Here is a 21,568-nt window from a genome sequence, read left to right on the forward strand (position 1 = left end):
AACACAGTGCCACCTTGTGGCGAAGAGGATTAGTTAGAAGTCTTTGGAGTCTCTGGCTGTTTGGATTAAATAAATCCGTAGCTGGGGCAGTGTAACTGGGGAGCACCACAAAGTAACACACCTCTGAGTAGTGTTAATTGAAGGAGCTAAGTAGACTTTTGGCAGGAAATGCCGGATTGTGCAAACACAAATGCACTTGTGTCGGCATAAATGGGAAATATTGTTTTGTCTACACACGCTCCTACTCCCAACTGGATTAGTTGTTGATGCTTGGTGTAGCAATCTGAGGGGACTAAATTTAAGGTAGGTGAATAATAGATGTTTTGGTTTAGTGGCCAAACTGAGAAATTGGAAGGAAAAAAATCAATTTTAGACCGATTTTAAAAATTAGAAAATTGTTTTGGAAGAAGCCTGAAACTCATCATTTGATAGGGAAAGAAATCCTTTGTCTCTATGTTACTTACATGTTTTAAAAACCTTTTTGCTCTTTTTTTTAAAGGTAGATTAATTTTTAAATAAAAAGTGTCATTTAAAAAATGAAAAACTTCACTTCAGAAATGTTTTTTGATGTTTTGATATTTATGTTTTTTCTTTTTAGCCAAAACTATTTGCCACATTTCACTTGATTTCATAAACATTGCTGGTCCATCCAAAAATCCATTTTTCACCAAATTTACAATTTGTAAAAAAACCCCAATAACAAACAAACAAGCGAACAATGAAGCCCAGGTCTCATGCTTTATAGTAGAGAAGGGACATATGTCTGTGAGTAGAAAAAAATATAGACTCCAAGATGGTTTTTGTTTTTACTTTTCCTTTCTCTCATATGTGTTTTTGTCAGGCCTGTTATATGTAGCAACTTTGCCTGATCCCAATTAGATTTTTTTATATAAAATCTTAAATATTGTGGTTTGAGCAGGGGTATAACCAGGTATTTTGGTACCCTGGATGGAGGTGGAGATTCCAGAGATCATGGAGGGTGGGAAGGCAGAGGAGAGGAGGGGAACAGGACGGGAGAGAGATCAGTATGTGTCCCTCTACATGGGTACCCTGTTACACTATTGTGTTTTGGATTCAGAAACTAAAACTTTTTTCTCACTTCAGTGCATAAAACCTAATTCTGCTTGTTGTGTTCATATGATTAATATTAATGGACTAGCTCAAGGACTAGTGAGTAAGGAATCAGCCCTATTTCCATTACTGAAAGTACTAGTGTGCGTAAGGGATACAGAACTGGGCCCATGAAAATGTCAAAAAGAAATGGGTTTTCTGAAACAGAATGTGCTTTTCTTATTCATAGGATTTACCAGCAAGCTAAAATAAAAAGCAATCCTTCCATTGTTAGGTACAGTCAATCTTAAGAATGGTTTTGGCTTGGTGACATTTCAAAAAAGATATCTCCTCTCCATGGAAGAATGGAGCCAACCATTTTGGAGTAGAACAAATGTGTTTTAAATGAAGTATTTGCAATAAATTAATGCACAATCATCTATCCACATTGCATAATATTTTCCCTTCAAAAACAGAAATCTTCCTTCTCATAAATGGAGGAAAACTATATTTGCTAGAAAGAACTGTTCCTACAAATCACATTAAATTGAAAGGACACTTGTGGCCAAATTGAGAGGCTTTTTGGAAGGCAATTTTGCTACCAAACTAGTTTTCAAAAAAAGGATGAACTAATGCTTTCAAATGTCTGATCGCTTTAAGTAATTCAAATTATGTGCTTTACCTGATATTAAGCCTTCCTGTAGAAATTACAATGCACTTACATTTGTACCTACATTGTGATAGAAATCCTTGGGGACAGTTTAAATCCATTTACCTCCACTGCTGTGAAAAACATGGTGTGAATTTTGTAGCTCTATCTCCCAGCACAGCTAGAGTTAAAGGTCTGACAACATTTCCTTTATATTATGAACTCTTTTGTTCAGAGGTTTATCATTGAGTCATGCAAAAATTTACTCTGGGCTCTCACTTGGCATCCAAAAGTTCAGCCAATATTTCTTGGCACTTTGTCTTAATTTTCTTTTTCAGTTAAAATTGAAAAAGGAGAGCAGCATTCTCTGGTTTTCCAGCTGGAAAAAGTAATGCTCCTATTACTCTGCAAGTGATTTTGATTTATATAATGAAATTGTGCAGGCTCTTAGTCTACACTGTTGATTATTTTTTAAATATAGAGCATTCAGAACAGTCCCGGCTATTACAGATTGCACGACTCTTTTGCTTTGAGGTAAGCAAACTCTCATATAGTCGTTCTACATGCTGTGGCTTAAATCCTGAGGCCTTTACTTAGGCAAAACTCCCTTAAATATCAATGGGTAGATTTAGCCTTTAGAATTAGGGCAGTATTTTTGTTTAACCTGTCAAGAATGTGTGTGTGTGTGTGTGTGTGCGCGCGCGCATGCGCACAGGTGCACATACAGACACACACAACAAATCAAATAAATAAGGCTTGTCTCATTCCGGGTTTGCTACAACCTATGTACTTTGCTGTGGTGAATTAAAAAGGACTATAGGTCATGCGAGTGAAGCTAGGTCCAGTTTTAAGCACAATCTAAAAGTTTTGATTTAAAATCTGGAAAAATTTGAGGGTTTTTTCCCCTCTGAGTTCTGAGCCTTACATTTTGGGGTTTGATTGAATATAAGAACTCAGAGGAATGAATTACCAACTGAAAATCATGAAAGGGCTTTTCACATGACCACCCCCTGCCAACTGCTGAGCTTTGTGTTCAAGCAGTGGCACATAGAATATGTCTAAACACATTAGAGATGAAATTCTGGTCCCACTGATGTCAATGGGAGTCTTGCATTGGCTTTGGTGAGCCCAGGAGTCCATGCTAGATCTCATTTTCCACTATCTTCTGTCTCCAAAAGTCATCTGGGCAAAGAAGCTGCAGACCAGAACAGTTGCCACTTGTACACATGCAACATGCTTTATATCTTAACCTAAATGACTATCAGGGGTATAAGACACTGGAGAATTAGGCCTTGGATACCTAAAGATAGCCCCATTTTCTTAAACTGAGGAAATGTCTGCATTTTCTTGCTGACAACTGCATGTCGCTGTTTCCTTGTTGCTGGTGGATGGCTGTCTGCTTAAATATGTAGTTAAGTCACAGCAGGAAAGGCAAGTCAATGACACAGGTAAGAGCCTGGACACATGGACATGGCTTTCAAGGAGTTAATATGACAATGGCTGGGTCAGCAGACAGGGGAGAGGAAGTTACCTGGCTTTTTCTGCCCAATTTAAAATGGGGTGCGCTTTATGTTCAAAGGAGACCTACTGTGTGTAGACAAAATAAGGGGCATGTGTGCACACTTTAAAGTGGGCTAAATGCTTTTGCACCACTTTAATGGTGTCAGTGTTTGCACACCTCGGTGGCATACTGTGCATTAATTCCAGCCGCAGTAGGAAAGTTGGCAACATAATGCGCCTTAAATGACTTGGGGCTCAGCCCCTACAGCTGCGGAGTGAAGCACCGGGCTCCGTGCAGCTCCGTGGTTCTGCAGGAAGCCCTGTAGGCAGCCTGGCAGCAGCCTGGGAAAACAGGCTCCACCCAAGAAAAGCAGCAAGCCTGAACTTTTTTTTTCCCCCCTTGAAGCCTGCCTGCCTGCTTGAGCTGCGCCAGGTCCTGGTGCTTCCCTCCACAGCTGTGGTGCCCCCTGGGACCACCCAAGCCATGAGCCTGGGGGGGGCGGCCACCACTGCCATGGAGGGAAGCACCAGCCCCACCCGCCACAGCCCAGGGACTGCTCTGCCCACTGGCAGCTCACCCTTCCTTCCCCTCCCTGCCAGAGAGGCAGGTAAATCAGCAGGGTGTGTGCACAACACGATGGTTTATTCGGCCCTAAATTGAAGAGGTGTTTTTTAAAACCCACTGCTTCAATTTAGGGCCCCTGTTTCGTTTACATATGCTGCTAGGTAGAAGAGGCTGTCTAGGGTGTTTCAGTAAAAAGAATCTTACAGGATGAGCAGAAAATCAGAGGGAGAGATCAGCGTGCAAGCAGTGCAGGTGGCTTCTTCCATTCCTGGGTATGGCTGTACTGTACTCACTGTAGTGCAGACATTCCCCGGCTGGCTTTGTTAGGCCCCAGCTCAAGTCTGGGTTCATGCCCGGTATGCAAAGGCCAATAAAGATACCAGGGGTGAAAGTATAAAAAAGATTTATTGCTAGCAATAAAAGGTGCAAGCGGAATAATTTCACAAGACAAGCACACACATATTCAATACTGAGCCCCTTATATACAAGAGGTTGAATCTTCATAAGCATCCTTGTTTGCTAATTGGTTATAAAGGAGTGACGCAAGGAGTTCTTTACTGAGCATGTCTCTATACCTGTGTTTTAGCTATGTATCTCATTAACATACATATATGTTTCATTAGCCTATATCTTCCCCGCCTAGGGGTGTGATTTTTAGTATTATAATGAGCTCTTTGTTCCAGTAACTCTGATTCTGTTTTTTGTTTTCAAGCTTCCTCTATCTAAGACTGTCTGCTCCTTATCATTGCAGATGGGCATTCGACACATAACATTCACTTTTGCTTAGGCTTTGCATAGTAGTTTCTAGGTCAAACCTTACATTTCCCTCATCTGGAGCATTCATAATTATTATTAATTATGATTGCTCCATTCAATTTGACTTAACACAAATCTAGTATTCTCAGCTTTCTTTGTTTGCAAAATCATTTGATTTACCTTAGGCCTGAAGATAGATGCGATACAAACCGGTATACATTGGATACAAAAACAAACCATAATCCCTATAAAACAAAACAGAATAACCATACAAAACAACTGCTTCAACCATCCAAAATTGGGAAGCCAGGAAGTTAACCAGGAAAAGTCTAAGCCAGATGATTCTTTCAACGTCTGTGTCAATCGTTGTAAGGCACCAATTTTGTCTTCAATTAGCACAGAATTATCAGTGAGGTTGAAGCAGCACATTCCTTTTAAGGTTTCACACCCCAGATTGTGTTGCAACAAGAGATAATCAATAGCGGCTCTATTCTCTAAGGCAGCGTCCCTTAGTTGTTTTTGTTCAGCATTCAAGGCTGAGAGCGCTTGAGATGTAACATTTAGTCCTTTTGCTAAAACACAAGCCACTGCATTAAGATTTCTGCTATTACTTACAGCAAGACCCGGAACCCCCACCATAGATGCAGCTAATGCTATGTATTCTGCCTTAGATAATAGTCCAGGGGAATCATTCTCGTCACAATCAGCAGTGAGAGTAGTATATGCTCGTTTAAACCTCCCACCAAGAGGGGTTTGTTCAGTGTGCATTAGGTCAGACTTCCTTGGAAGAGCTGCAGTTACCCGGGCAATGGTGCATGGTCCCCCAGTAGCATTTGCTGGAAGGTATGAATATATCATTCTCCCGCAGGCCAGAAACCATCCTCGAGGAAGGATGGTATGTGTGTATACATAGGATATTTGACTGGTCTTATTACAGAAGATTTTTCTACCTTGGTTCAATTCAAAGCAATTATTGGTACAATTCACTATTAAGAAACATTCAGAAGCATTAGCTGTTGCCTGAACCCGTACAGAAAACATGTCTCTGCTTTTCTCTTTTACAATAGTCCCCCACTTATATATATCCTGATATGTATTTTCCTTCTCTACATCTTTCAGCATAGTATAATTCTGTAAAATTTTCAAAGGGGTAGGTACTGCAATTAAGCATGAGGTAAAAACCAGATAAGCATTGATCCCCCCTGCCAAGCAGAAGTCTGTTCTATTTAATATTTCCCGGGCCAGATAAATCCAGACATTTTCCTGAGGGTCAAATTCTTGTGGTAAAAGATTTTCCCCTCCTATAAGTAGGAGTGGACAGATCAGGGTGCCCCACACTAAAACCTTGAACAATTTCATAATAAGGCTTGTAAAACTTGATCAAAGATTGACAAATTATTCAAAGTTCCTTTCTTTTGAATAGGAAATTTAAGTCCCTTATTGGCTCCACCTTCCACTGTTCTCTGCCTCCGGTCCCGGAATTTGCAGGAGTTTCTTCTTGTTCTGGTTCAGCCACCGGCTTTAGGCGACTGGAATGTATCCAAGTCTTGATTCCTTCAAGCTTTGCTGCCGTCGGGGTCGTTAAAAGTACCCTATATGGGCCCTTCCATCTGGCTCGAAGTGGTTCCTCATTCCAATCTTTCACAAGAGCGTAACTTCCAGGTAATAATCGATTTTCCGGGGCAGGAGACTGGTTCTGTGTTTGCAGCACATCCCGTACCTGCTGATGGATGGAAGACAAAACAGAAACCAAAGACCATACATATTCTCTAATCGTTCCCTCTCCTAAAACATGTAACTGTTGTTCAGTACTCATGGGCAGACTCAGAGGGTAAGGCTTACCATACATTATCTCAAATGGGCTTAATCCCAATTTAGAATGTGGTGCGACCCTTACTCGCAACAGGGCCAAGGGTAGGGCCTCTGGCCATTTGAGTCGAGCTTCTTGGCAAATCTTTGCAAGGTGTCTTTTTAAGGTCTGATTCATACGTTCCACCTTTCCACTGGACTGGGGTCTCCAAGGAGTGTGTAAATGCCAGCTGATTCCCAGGAACTCAGAAATCTTTTGAGTAATTTGTGCAAGGAAATGTGGGCCATTGTCTGACCCTATTCCTTTTGGAAGTCCGAAGCGAGGTATGATTTCTCGTAGGAGTGCCTTGACCACCTCTCGGGCTTGGGCAGTCCGACATGGGAAGCACTCAACCCAATTAGAGAAAGTGTCCACAAAGACAAGGAGATATCTCATCCCCTGTTGCCGGGGTAACTCAGTAAAATCCACCTGCCATTCTTCTCCTGGCCCATTGCCTATTCTCTGATGTCCTGAAGTTTCTTTTCTCCCTCCTTTTGGGTTATTTCTCTGGCAGACCTCACATGTCTCTGATACCTTCTTGGCAGCCTCTCTTAATCCCACTCCAGTTACATAGTGACTGATCCACCTTATCAGGGCCCTGGGTCCATAGTGGGTGCCATGATGAGCTCTCTTCACTACCATATGAACCCAGGCAGCTGAGATGATAATGCGGCCATCCTTTGCTACTAGCCACCCGTGCTCCCCCTTCTTTGCTTGAAACTCTCTTATCAATTGTTTGTCTCTTTCCCCATACTGTGGTGTCACAGGCTGGTATAAGTCTGGGAGGAGAGGTAACAGATTACTTACTTCGGGCAGCAAGTCTGTCTGAGGTTTTTTAGCTGCTTTCTTTGCTGTAGCATCAGCAAATCGATTACCTTTTGTGGATGAATCATCATTTTTCTTTTGATGAGCTTTGCAATGCATTACCGCTACCTCTTTTGGTTCCCAGACTGCCTTAAGGAGGGCTTTTATCTGCTTGCTATGCTTAATGCCTGTTCCTTTTGAATCAAGTAGACCTCGCTCTCTCCATAGCGCTCCGTGAGCATGTAAAACAAGGAAAACATATTTAGAGTCAGTATAAATATTGACAGTTTTGTTGGCCGCCAATTGCAAAGCCCGAGTCATAGCAATGAGTTCAGCCTTTTGAGCTGAAACAGATGGGTTTAAAGGTCCTGCTTCTATCACATTCTGTGTAGTCACGATAGCGTATCCGGATTTTCGAATTCCATTCTCTATACTCGAGCTGCCATCAGTGTAGAACTCCAGGTCAGCTATCTAGGAGGATGGCCTGATATCGAGCCATTCGTCCCGGAGTTAACCAGTTCCCTCCTTTCTGTTCCAAGACTGTAAGTACTGCATGAGGAATATATACAATCATTTCATGGCCTAGGGTTAATTTTTCAGCTTCTTGTATTAGCAGACAGGTAGCAGCAACAGCCCGGAGACAAGCAGGCCATCCACATGACACAAAGTCTAATTTTTTTGAAAAATATGCCACTGGTCGTTGCCAGCTACCCAATTTCTGTGTTAAGACTCCCACGGCTACCCCACCTCGGTCATGCACAAAAAGGGAAAAAGGCTTACTCATGTCCAGTAGTCCTAAGGCGGGTGCTTCAATGAGAGCCTGCTTTAACTGGCAGAATGCTTGCTCACACTCTTCAGTCCATTCAAGTACCTTTTCATCTCCGTGTGTTGCCTCATATAGAGGTTTTGCAATAACCCCAAAATTTGGAATCCAAATCCTGCAAAAACCTACTGTACCTAAAAATCCTCGTAGTTGTTTCTTCGTTATTAGGGGTGCCAGCCGGCATATAGCTTCTTTTCTTTCAGGCAACAGGGCTCTCTGACCAGGCTGTAATTCAAATCCTAAGTATGTGACTTTCTGGGATACGGGCTGCATTTTATTTCTGGAAACGCGATATCCTTGTTGACCCAGAAAATTAAGGAGGCAAATTGTTCCTTCCAGGCAGCTTGCTTCAGTGGTGGCTGTTAAAAGCAAGTCATCCACATATTGCAAAAGAGCACAGGACAGTGGCAATTCTAGCCTGCGTAAATCCTTGCTTAATGCATTGCTGAATAGGGTTGGGCTGTTTTTAAATCCTTGGGGTAAAACAGTCCAGCACAACTGAGTCTTAATGCTAGTATCTGGGTCTTCCCATTCAAATGCAAATATTTCCTGAGATCCCCTCTCTACCGGTATACAGAAGAAAGCATCTTTTAAATCAATAACCGTAAACCAGTTATGATCTGGGTTCAAAGCAGATAGCAAGGTGTACGGATTAGGCACGGCCGGGTATCTACTCACAACCACTTTATTTACAGCTCTCAAGTCTTGGACGAAACGATATTCATTACTCTTAGGCTTCTTCACAGGCAAGATGGGTGTGTTAAAAGCTGATGTACTTTCACGGAGAAGGCCATACTCCAGGAACTGTTCAGCTAATGGCTTCAGTCCTTTCCTGGCTTCCATCCGCATTGGATATTGTTTCACACATGGAGGCTGGGCCCCTGGCAAAAGTTGAATCTTCACAGGGTCAGCATTTTTAGCCTTCCCGGGTCGGTGACCTGCCCATACCCATGGAACAACAGCATCGAGCTGGGGTTGAGGAATATCCGGTGTACTCTCCTCTTGGAGAAGGCCGAGAAGGCAAGCCTGTAAATGCCATCCCTTTTCAGGAGGCACTGTTAAAAACATTTGCCCATCCTGGAATGACAACGTAGCTTGCAGTTTACAGAGGAGGTCTCTCCCTAAAAGGGGAACGGGGCAGTTTGGCATGTACAAGAATTGATGGGTAACTTCGGCCTGCCCAAGATTACAGGTCATTGGCTGTAGGAAGGATCGTGTTACTGCCTTCCCTGTAACCCCTACCACCGGCACAGTCTTTTTACTTAAAGGTTTCAGTTTTTGAGTTAAGACAGAATGGGCAGCACCTGTATCGACGAGAAAATCTACCAATTCATCTCTGTCCCCTAGTTGCATTTTAACCAGAGGCTCGTCAGGGGACACTGGGATCTGGGTTATCTTTCCCTCCCGGGCCTCCGGTCCCCTTCAATCTGAATCCCTTCCAAAAGCAAACAATCCACTGCTCTCCTCTTTTTTCTTTTCACCTTCCCCAACTTTTCGATAAGGGCATTCCCGCTTCCAATGTCCTTTTCGTTTGCAAAAGGCACATTGATCTTTCTCTAATGGATCCCGTCTCTGCGGCTGTCTCCAGGATCCCTCATCTCTAGGTTTTCTCGTGATTGCAGCTGCCACTAGGGCTGTCTGCATTTTCATCTTTCTCTCCTCTTTCTTGTCCTGTTTCTTTTCCTGAACACTTTCTCGGTTAGTAAATACTTGGTAAGCAATGTCTACTAGTTGGGAAATAGGCATACCTGTTGCTCCGTCTGCCTTCTGCAATTTCTTTCTAATGTCTGGTGCACTCTGACCTATAAAGATCATATTTACCATGCGAGCATTCGATGCATCCTCCGGATCCTCACGAGTGTATTGCCTGAAAGTATTGTAAATTCTTTCCAAAAAAGCACTCGGGGTCTCATTAGTCTCCTGTCGAATCTCATACACCTTACTGAGATTTTGACGCTTTTTCACAGCATCTCTCAATCCTCGGAGGATATATTCTCGATAGGCATGGATGGAGGTCATATCTTGGTCTGGTTTCCAATCTGGCTTCTGGATGGGGACATGATCGTCTCTATTTCCTTGCAGGGTCCCTGAAGTAATTTCCTTTTCCACATACTCACGATGGGGTTATTGTTCTTCCAATTATACAAATCTGAGGTATTAAAAGGAACGTGCACAAAGGTTCGATGGTAGGTTGGCTCACCGTCATCTTCGAGAGGCCCGGGTACCACTTGTTCTCTTAGGGGAAATACCCCATTTCCCTTCCCACGGCCAGAATCAGATTCCCTGTGATGTTTTCCCTTAACCCCGGAGTCTGCTTCTAACTGTACTCTCCATCCTCCTCCCGGGCTTATATCAGGAGAAGTCGGGGAGTTTGGAGATTGCCAAGCACCTGACAGCCATGGTTGGCGCTGTTCCAGATCCCTGGGTCGGGGAATATTTACAACTTCTGCCTCAGGGGGGGAAAAAGCAGGAAGAGCAGATGCCAACGAGGAATCAGATGAATCAGGAGGAGGAGGAGGAGGGGGGGAAGAGGAAGACAATAAGGTAAAGGCAGCAAAGGGGGGGAGCCTCCGGCTTCGGACAGTCCAGGACAGGATTTGCAGTTGGTCGGGCCACAGCCATCTCACAGATCCCAACTCCCTCCCCCAATCCACATTCCTCCAAAACTTTTTTATCTCTACAAAGAGACATAAACGCTTGCGCATACAACAATTCCTCCCATTTACCATTCTGCCGGCAGAACAAAATCAATTGTAAGATGGTATTATAATTAACACTTCCCTCCCGAGGCCAATATTCTTTATCATCTAGCTGATAGCGTGGCCACGCAGTTTCACAGAAGAATTTAGCTTTCTTCTTAGTCATAGGATCCTCACCAAACTCTGCCCAATGTCCCAATACACAAGAGAGGGGGGTACATTTCCTAACCTTACTGTTAATAGTACCCATTTCAGGGCTGCCTTCCCGGTTCTGACTGTCCGACTTACCTGGGATCCAGGGATCTGTTCTTAGTCCTTGTCCTCACAGGGGAAAAAATCACTGGTCTTGGACTTGGGCCAGACAGAATACTTACAGAGATAATCCCAGGCAGACGTACTGACGGTAGGCCTTATGCCCTTTCTACCCTCTCACCCAGGTGCCTGTTACTGATACTTTCACTCTATGGCGTTGCACCGTTAGGCTACTGCCGCCTCAGCGATCCAGCTCCTCCTGAAACAAAAGTCTCACCGGGAAAAGAAATCCCGGGGCGCGCTTGACTTTTGATAAGGAAAAGCAGATTAGCTGGTCGTCAGTTAGTCCGGGCAAAGCTATCTACGTCAGTCCCATCTGGGGTGCCAAAAACTGTTAGGCCCCAGCTCAAGTCGGGGTTCGTGCCCGGTATGCAAAGGCCAATAAAGATACCAGGGGTGAAAGTATAAAAAAGATTTATTGCTAGCAATAAAAGGTGCAAGCGGAATAATTTCACAAGACAAGCACACACATATTCAATACTGAGCCCCTTATATACAAGAGGTTGAATCTTCATAAGCATCCTTGTTTGCTAATTGGTTATAAAGGAGTGACGCAAGGAGTTCTTTACTGAGCATGTCTCTATACCTGTGTTTTAGCTATGTATCTCATTAACATACATATATGTTTCATTAGCCTGTATCTTCCCCGCCTAGGGGTGTGATTTTTAGTATTATAATGAGCTCTTTGTTCCAGTAACTCTGATTCTGTTTTTTGTTTTCAAGCTTCCTCTATCTAAGACTGTCTGCTCCTTATCATTGCAGATGGGCATTCGACACACAACATTCACTTTTGCTTAGGCTTTGCATAGTAGTTTCTAGGTCAAACCTTACAGCTTCATATAGCTGTCCATGCAAGGAGTTTCTTCTGAGGACCATGCCATTATCAATGCATAATTGGCTTCCTTATGTTATATAGTGGAATTTCTATATAGGACTGCAAAAATCAATCATAAACTTAGCATCAAATATACCTTTAATTTTCCAACATTTTTCATAAAAGGGCAGAAGAGAGCCCCCATGCATACCAGAGCATTAGACACATCCAGAAATTTGGCAAAACATTTTTAAAAGCAGTTATTGCAAGCAAGTAGTTACCCCAGGATATTACACTTGCCTGTTCTTCCAAGACAATGTCCCTTAACATCAACCTGTGCTTACAGAAACAGAGCTTTGCAGAGAATTTAACTTCTCCCTTTGGGACACCAAATTGATCCTCAGTCTTGCTGTGCTCTGGAATGTATGAACACTTCTACATCATGGCTGTAACATTGCCTTAACTCAGGTGTTGCTATGGATTAAATCAAATAAGCTTATCTGACAACATTGGATATAACATGGATGTGTGGGCTGAGAGGGAGGGCAGGCTCAGATGTGACAACCAAGGTTGTACTCCTGGGAAACATGAAGTGATGATGCTGTTGACACAGAAAAAGGGATGGAGGGAGGGCTTAGGGGATGGCTGAAAGAGAAGAGGGGAAAGTCAGTTCAAGTACTGAAGTACTGAAGATCTTTTATGCAAGGTTTTTAACTGGATTTGCTATTTCCATATATCCTATTTCCATATGCTATGGGAGCTGCCAGCTATTTGAAAGATACCACAAATTTCCTAAAGAAACTAGCTGCCCTTTACATTTTAACTGCCATTAATGTTACATCTCTGTACCATGGATATTTACATCTCTGTAAAACATCCCCCATGAGGATGGATTACAAACCATAAAGAACATTATCCCCAATAAGGACACTGTTTCTGTTTCTATCATACTCTCCCGCTTTGTCATATTTTAGATTTAGGGGATCCCTAAGCCTACAAATGAACAGCATTACCATGGGCACACACAGCCACACAGTATGCCAGTATACTTAAGACAGATCTTGAAGTCCATTTCCTCTGTAACTGCCCTCTTCCCCTGGTGTATCTAAGGTACATTGATGACATCTTCATCATATGGACATATAGGAAAGAATCTCTAGAGAATTTGTACCAGGACTTTAACAACTTCTACTTCAATCAAACTGACTCTGGAATTCTTCTTCCAGCAAATTTATCTCTTCGTCTGGACATGACTGGGAAAGTTTGCAATGGCTATATCACCACCACATTGTATCAGAAATCAACAGACCACTATGCTTCCTCCACACCAGCAGCTCTTAAGCACACCACTAGATCCATCATCTACAGACAAGCTGTACATTACAACTGTATCTCCTCTGATCCCACTGACTGAGATACACCCATTTAGGATCTGGAACAAGGATTCATACAATTACAATACAATCCTAAAATTGTAGCCACTCAAATCAACAGTCAGACTCAGACTCTACTCTGACCTGCTACAATACCAACTCTGAGACAAGGACAGTACAGATGACCCTTTGGTTGTCACCTGTAGCCCCCAGCTTGAACACCTGAGACACACCATTAATGACCTCCAACCCCTCCTGGAAAATGATAACCATCTCAAGATAGCCAAGGGGGACAACTCTGTTTTGCCTTACAGGCAACCCCCAACCCCAGCAACCGACTACCTCACTCCTATTTTCAGCAAGGCACTAGACATTGCTCTGGATGCAGATCCAGCTGTACCCCCTCATTATACAGAACATATTCACTGACCAAAGAACACAGTTTATAACATCCAAAATGTATCTACCTGCACCTCTACCACTGTCATATATGCCATCACCTGCGTACAATGCCCCTCTGATGTCTACATTGAACAGATGAGACATCCCCTGCATGTAAGAATGAATAAGCACTGGACATTGATACCAGAAAGACAGACAAGTCTGTGGCAGAACATTTGAACTTCCCTTGAACCTTAGATTAGTTGTTCTTAGCAGAACTTCAAAAATGAATTTGAAAGGCAGATTATGGAATAAACACTCCTAATCTAAACTGAGACTACAGATTCTTATCTCATTACCTGGATTAGCTTTTATAGGCACTTGTCCACGGTATCAGCTTTTTCTAGCTAAGATGTTCCTGGTTCTTTTTCACTGTCGTAATGTACCATGACAAATGACCTAATGTATATGTTATGTGCTGGGTTTAAGTCTCATTATGGATTAATATGCTATTACTAGTAAAAGATGCTAGGGGGCACCTCATAACAATTTTACCCTCTTCACCTCCCAGTACTAAGTTACAGCAGGGGGCAGTTTAGGATAGGATTGTGATTGGTTGGTTTAGTTTTTGGGGTTGGGTTGCTTTCATTGGGAGGATTGTCTGCAGGTTGGCTTGAGAGACATGTGGTTTTGGGGGGTTTGGAGTTCAATAAGCAGTCTCCCTTTCAGCCAAGAGGTGATGTTCTCCACATCGACCTCTAGCCTATAGCTCAGTGACCTCCAATGGGCTTTCAAGCACCTGAAGGCACATTCTACACTCATGCGGCACTTGCTTAGGTACTGGTTGAACAATATTTTTTCTAGGTCAGTCACTTGCCCCCTGTAGGGCTTCATGAACCAGTGCAGGAGGAGGTAACAGATAAGCCGTGTCAGCAATAATTGGGGGGGAGGGGGATTGAAACATACTGGATGACAACCTCCTCCAGTCCTGGGGCATATTGGCCCTTCTCCATCATCCCAGGCAGCAGTGAGTTTCGAAACACACGTGCCTCATAGGCACATCCTGCCCATCCTGTAAATGTTTGTAAATCTTCCTCGGTTATCCACTAGAGCTTGGAGAATGACTGATGGAAATCCCTTTTTGTTGATGAATGACCGGTTGTCCTGGGACAGGTTTAGGATGGGAATGTGTGTGCTGTCAAATGCTCCCACAGTTCCCACAGTTTGGGCAGCCCATCGCCTGGAATCCTTTCACCACCTCCAAGTTTGGGACAACAGGTTTGGTGGCCAAGGAGCCTGAAAACATATCCACACCTCCCCGGCACCACAGTACATCGGCAGCACTTCAAAAACTGCAAGCAATCAGCCTTCTCAGTCACAGAATCAGTCACAAACAAACAACCTCGTTTGGGACTGCTCAAAGGATGTCTTTGCCAAGCAGCCAAAAATGAGCTTGCCATCTACTCTGTTTGACCCACACAATTTGGTACTAGACACACAGGATGATCAGCAGCAGGGAACCAGAAATGACTCTTCTGTTCATGATGACGAAGATGACTCTAACTCCACTAATATTCTATCGCAGGAGTCTGCAGGTTCCCAAGAGAGTTCTGTGCCAGAGATCCCACAAACCTTGTGAACGTGACTTGTAAGTTATAGCATTATGTGACAGTGCACCTTTGGTGCCTGCCACTTTAAGGGTAACATCAGGCTGAGAGGCTGCTATGGGAATATCAGGAAGTAAGGGCGGGGGTTATGGGGTGGAGGTGACCCCTTGTCCTGGGTAAGATGTAAACTGCACCCTGCCAGGGAATGGTGGTCTAGTGGTGCTCCTAGTGGCATGGAGAGCACCCAAGAAATGCCAGCCCAGTTACCTCCCTGGTGAAATGTGGGTTGGGGTGCTTAAAACCCAATCCTGGTGGTGTTCTAATGAGCAGGGGGAGCCTAGGCTCATTAAGATGGAGGAGGGACCTAGGGTCATTCCCAGGCAGCAGGGTAAAGCCTGGAGGTGCAAGTGAAACCATGAGAGAGAGGGGCGACTTGTAGTGAGACGCTGATAGCGGGGCGATGAGTAGTGGAGAGAGGGGCGATGATTAGAGCAGTCCCATGAGTGTGGGCAAGTGAGGAGGCCCAGTGGAGGCATAGTGGCCTGGCGGGGGGCCAGGAGTGAAATAGGCTTACAGTTGCAGAATCACTCAGTCAACACTCAGGTGAGGGTAGCAGGAGACACCCAAAAGACTGCGCCGGAGCTGACCAAAGCAAGGAGAGCTAAGCCCAAAACTGGGTGAGGCTGGGTGGGATGAGTGTGGCCCTGAGAGAGGGCAGTATGAAATAGGCTGAATGAGAGCCAGTGGAGTAAATGGGACCCCAGTAAGAGAGGGGTGGCATGTGAGTGGACCTCTGGCACTGTAGAGAAGAGTCACAACTGTGTGCCCAGTTTGCTCTGGCCATAGGCCAGAGAAGTAACACACAGAGTAACATCTGCAAGGCATGGGACCCATGGAGGGGAGGTCAGAACAGGTATTAAGGCCCTTGTCAGCAGGGTGAGTAATGGGTAGCCTCCTGCCTTAGTAACAACTCTCGTATTTTTCCATCAAAGCGTGGCAGGTGGGCAAAGTGGGGGGTTACCACAGGAGCGGGGCAGCCGGCAGAGACCTGATGTGGAGGCCACCCACACATTGGTTTTAGACATTGGGCTACAATAGTACTGCCGTGTGCATCCTTAGTCTGCTGGGGTTGGGGAGACTGGTCCCCTTAACCAAATCTAAGCTACTCCCTGCTGGATGGCTGATAGTATGTGTTTTTCCCGGTGGAGGGGTACCAGGTACAGCCCAATGAGGATGCATTGAGACTGGTCAGGATATTTTGGGGGGAGCCTTCATAACACAGTTGGGTGGCAGTGGGGTTTCATTGGTAATTCTTGCAGAGGGTGTGCTGTTAAAATATTTTAAAACAGAGTCTTCTTAAAATGTTTAAAAATAGTGGAACACCTCATGAGAGCTTTCTTTTTCTCTTTGCCACAGCTACCCCTACTACTGCAGCTGTGACTCCTAGATCATCAAGAGCAGTTGGTAATGCTCAACATCAACAGAATTATAGAACAACTGAACAAACAATTAAAGAAAATATTTTTCAGTTACTGGCAGAAGCATCCTAAAACATATCTACGGCCAGCGAACAAATGTCAGGTGATATTAATGATATCTTTAATAGGCTAATGAGGAGGGAGGAAGCCAATTTTGATCTTCTGGAGGCCAAGGCTAAACAAATCTTAGAAGCTGTTCAGCATTTCAGTAAGAATGCTGAACATAGAGGGTGACTGAAGGCAAGGTTTAGACAGCAGCTTTTAACACAATTTCATGGTGGCAACACTACTGAGAGCAGCATTGACAATAGGCCACCCCAAGCCTCTGTTCATTCTCCTGCAAAAGAGAGCCATGTTGCCTCTATCCACACGAGGAGAGTGCCACTACAGTACAGGGATGAAGCGGTGGTGGGGGGGAGGTCCAAGACTGAGGCATCTCATAGGGCACCAAGTTTTCGTGCCTAAAGCATGAGTGTACCCAAAGCTGAGCGATGTCCTAATACAATTTCCATTGAACAGGCAGTCATCAATCATCAAACTGTAACTGAATGCATGTACCTTTTAATCAATTTTAATTAGATAGGCATTCATGTCAAAAGAGGGTTGATGAGATTCTGTATTACTCCCTTCTGCCCAAGAGGGTAGGAGCAAGACCCAATAGGATATGTGTGTGTGTGTGTGTGTGTAGTGGTGGTTGGGGGGAGGGGGGGATTTTACATGTGGGCGCCTCACTCCCATCCTCGTGGGTGGAAGGCCTGGGCAGGGTGCAATTCTTTGGGGGGTGCTACAGGCCAGATGAAAGTGCCTGGGAGGCCAGATATGGCCTGCAGGCTGTATTTTTCCCACCCATGTGCTACAGCTTATGTTTTTAACAGAGAAGAAAATGCGACTGTATTCAGGCTAGCCAATTCAAGATGTTCCATATTCCCTAAGCAGGGTAAGGAAGATGTTTGTCTCTGTGCCTGTATGCCAGGGCAGGCAGGCTTTCCCAAGAGTGGGGTGAGCAGCTACTATTTCTCTTTGGGTGCTGGTTTACTGATTGCAAATCAATAGATTTGTGTATATCTTTTATCATACCAAAGTGTCTTTGCAGGTTGGGGTGAGCAGCAAAAATTTCATTTTTTACTGTTTTGGTGCATTGAAATGTGTTATTAAGTCAGTAATAATATGAATAACTTTCAAGAGATGCTACAGTTTATGTTTTTAACAGAGAAGTGCATGCAACTTTATTCAGCTTAGCCTGTTCAAGATACTCCCTGTGCAGGGTGGGGGAATTTTCCTGCCATGGGGTGCACAATCTGGCCTAGGTGCAATGAACTACTGGTATAATAAGGTGTTTTCAATAAGCTATTTTTAATAGTCTGTCTTGAATAAGCTGAAGTACACTGTTTTAAGAAAAGTCTAAATGGAAAGTGATGTAATTTCTTTCTGGTTATGTTATGAAAGTTATGCTAAAGAAATTATTAAAGATGTATAATGTCAACAATGAATGTGTCTCCTTTTCTTTGGTGTATACTGGTTTACTATCATGAATTTAAACTTATGTCTGACACAGCAGGAAAGGAAGGTGGTTTAAGAACCCCAAGAAAAATCCCAAAGCAGCAACAGCATGGAGGAGGCAAGAGTTGGAAGGGGTAGAGGTACCTCTTATGCCAATGTGGGAAATGCCTGGGAGAACACTGGGGACACCCTGAAACTAGCAAAGAAGCAAGGATGACAGATAGGGTGTGAAGCAACCCTTGGGTAGCCTTGGGCAGTACTGAGGGGTAGGAAAGCATGCATAGCTGTTCAGGGCCACTGCTGTGAGAAAGGTGGGATGGCGACCCCATGATGGGCATTCCATGTGCTGGGGAATGTGTAAATATACAGGGGAGCAAAAAGTTAGGAGGAGAAAAGAGTCTGGGGTGGGGTACTGCAAAATGTAAGACCAAGATAGCCACATGGGGAGGAGGGAAGAGCCAGGGCTGCAATCCCATATTGTGAGGCTGGGTCGAGGGAAACTGGGAGGGACCCCATAATATGAATCACAAGACTGGTGACAGACAGCTTGAGGCCTGCACAAGACCTATGCCTTCTGTGTCTGGTAGCCAAAGGCACTTATTATCTCAAATGACTTTAAGTAATGGTCACTGATGACCAGCCATTAGCCCTTTACAAAGGCAGTAGAACACACCCTAGGTAATCTAGCATAAACGAACTGAACAGGGACCAGCAGGAACCCACACAATGCCTTTCAACTGCCCCCAGTGTAACTGAAGCCCTATTGGGAATAGAATGCATTCACTGCTGCCTCAGGCATGGGCACCCACTCGTGCTCCACCCTTACTCACTCCACAGGTTCTAGGGATAAGACCACCCCCATACTTCTGGTATACACTACTGTGTACATGCTGCCGCTCCCCACTTCCCGATTGTCAGCACTGCGCCACTCTGAATGCTCCAGCCACCAGCCAGGTTTGGGGACCAACAGCGACAGTGAGAGTGCAGGACATTAGTAAGCTTCCTGATGGTGGGGTACTTTTGAAAAAGACAAAGATTTTTAGTAGAATTTGTGAATTGGCTAACTGCTCAATGTCATCTCCCCTGCCAGCTGTTCCTCGCCCTGCCACAAGCGATGCCACGACCCAGACAGAGGAGCAATGCTATCAGTTGGGACCCTGATTGATTATGTAGGTATTTTATCAGAAAGACTTTTAGAAATTGAAGTTACAAAGTTGTGTGGGTTGAGAAGAAAGCCCAAGTACTTTCTTTCTCTCTTACTTTCACATTTACTGACTGCACAATAATACTGAGGACGCATTGTAAATATTTCAAATTTGTTTTTTGACAGGAGTGAAAATGAGATGGGTGTCAAATATTCCAAGAGGCACTACTGTTTACTGGTCTATTGAGGACCATTATTGTTTGTTTGCTTGTTTGTTTGTTTCATTGATTGAATGATTGATTTATGGTTCTTAATTTAAATTATGTTATTAACATTTTTTTATCTGTACAGTACAGTTGTTTGTATCTTAATAAAGTAATGCAAACACCAGGAGAATCATGGGGGCACTGGGCGAGGCTTTTTGGCTTTGATAAGCAGCAACTGGGAAAACATGCATTGCCTGCCCCCTGGGAAGGGGGAGGGGGCAAGGGCAAATTCGCAGCAGAACCAGCCAGCTACAATACCGTGGGCATGGCCTGACCATGCTGTGAAGGAAGGGGTGAGCTGCAAGGGTGTGGGATGAGCTACCCTTTGTGGGGGGTCCAGGGAACCACCAAACGCAAACACCAGGAGAAATGTTGGGGTGCTGGGTGAAGCTTTTTGGCTTTGATAAGCGGCAACTGGGAAAACATGCATTGCCTGCCCCATGGAGAGCCCCAAATTCATGGCAGGGCCAGCCAGCCATGGTACTATGCTGTGAAGGAAGGGGTGTGCTCCAGGCAGGGGTGCAGTGTAAGCAACCTTTGGAGAGGTGTCCAGGGGAGCACCTAATGTGATCACCGGAAAAATGTTCAGTCCAAAAAATAGCATTTTTTATTAACCTGAACCTTGAACTGCCTAATCAGTAATGATTTGTAAGAATCACACCTGGTGCCTAGTAGCTGCATTGCAACACAAATTCCATGGATTTCCTAGTGAAGCCAAGCAGCACCTGGTGGAAAAATTGTGGCAGAGCATGGAAAATGCCATTTTGGGCTGTGTCTCAGATACACATTTAAAAACTATCACAATAAAAATAATCCTGTTGGCACAATTTCCCATGCTAAAAATAAAACATGGCAGAGGTGGTTTAGTTATCATAATAAAAAATAACTAACACGATAAAACCAGGTCAAAACATTTATCTTCAGATGCGATTAAACTAGCAAAATGACGATTTTCGTGAGGTGTATCTAGGTAACGCGTTATGTGGACAAGCGCCCTCAAAGTTTCATGTCCTTCAGTGGGATAACGCTTTGTTCTTCTTTCTCCTGCCCACCTTACCTCTCTCAGCAGTGCCCCCTCTTTTATTTTCCCTCTTCCTTACCCTTTGTATTCTAATCACTGCTTTCTATTTAGAAGCCCTGCTTCCTGCAGTCCCTTCACAGCCCTCTGATTACAAAAGCTTATGCTATAATATACATCTCTGATTTAGTTAGTCTGTAAAGGTACAAATAAATCTATCCTGTTTTCTGTTTAAACTGGATGACACACTGACATTCCTAATTCCCAGGCCTGAGATGCTTACTTTCTCCCAGAATACATTCCAAAACTGCCTCAGCTTGGATGTCATCCTGGATTTTAAATTACATACACTCATAAGAGCTTTCTCATTGTTATTATATATTATAATGTTGCCATTGGAGAAGCATTTCAATTATTTAAAAAGCAAAAAACCCAATAACACTGAATTATGTTATTTGGTTTTTGGGTTGTTTTTTTTTTTTAATTCAACCAGTGCTCTAAAGGAATTAATTATTGCAAAGCTTTGAATCCACCCCCCCCCCCCCACAGATTCTGATACCTCAGGACACTGGAGCTCCCAACATTATGTTCCTGTTTAAGAACATTTTTTAGCTTAAAAATTCCCTGCTAGTGCAGGGGCCCAGGGCATTGCTGGCACCCTTGATCTCTCCTACTCTCTTCCTGTGGTACATTGCAGTTTCTGAGGCTTTTGTTGTAGGAAGATTGGAGGTGTTTTGTTACCTCTGGTAGTCAGAGAGGGGAAGAATGCCAGAATGGATGTTCTTTTGGACTTAATATCTATTCCATGATTGCCAGTAGAGGTAGGGGACAGGACTCAATGATCCAGGTGGTCTCTCACAGTATTATGTTCTTCAATCGTGCTTTACTAGTACTATCTACTACTTTGTAATTGCTGCCTTTAACTGCATATTGTAATATGCTGGATTTAATGTGTAATCAAATGTGTTACTGGGTAAAGA

The sequence above is a fragment of the Alligator mississippiensis genome, chromosome 5 (genome assembly GCF_030867095.1).
Source record: "Alligator mississippiensis isolate rAllMis1 chromosome 5, rAllMis1, whole genome shotgun sequence".
Lineage (NCBI taxonomy): Eukaryota > Metazoa > Chordata > Crocodylia > Alligatoridae > Alligator > Alligator mississippiensis.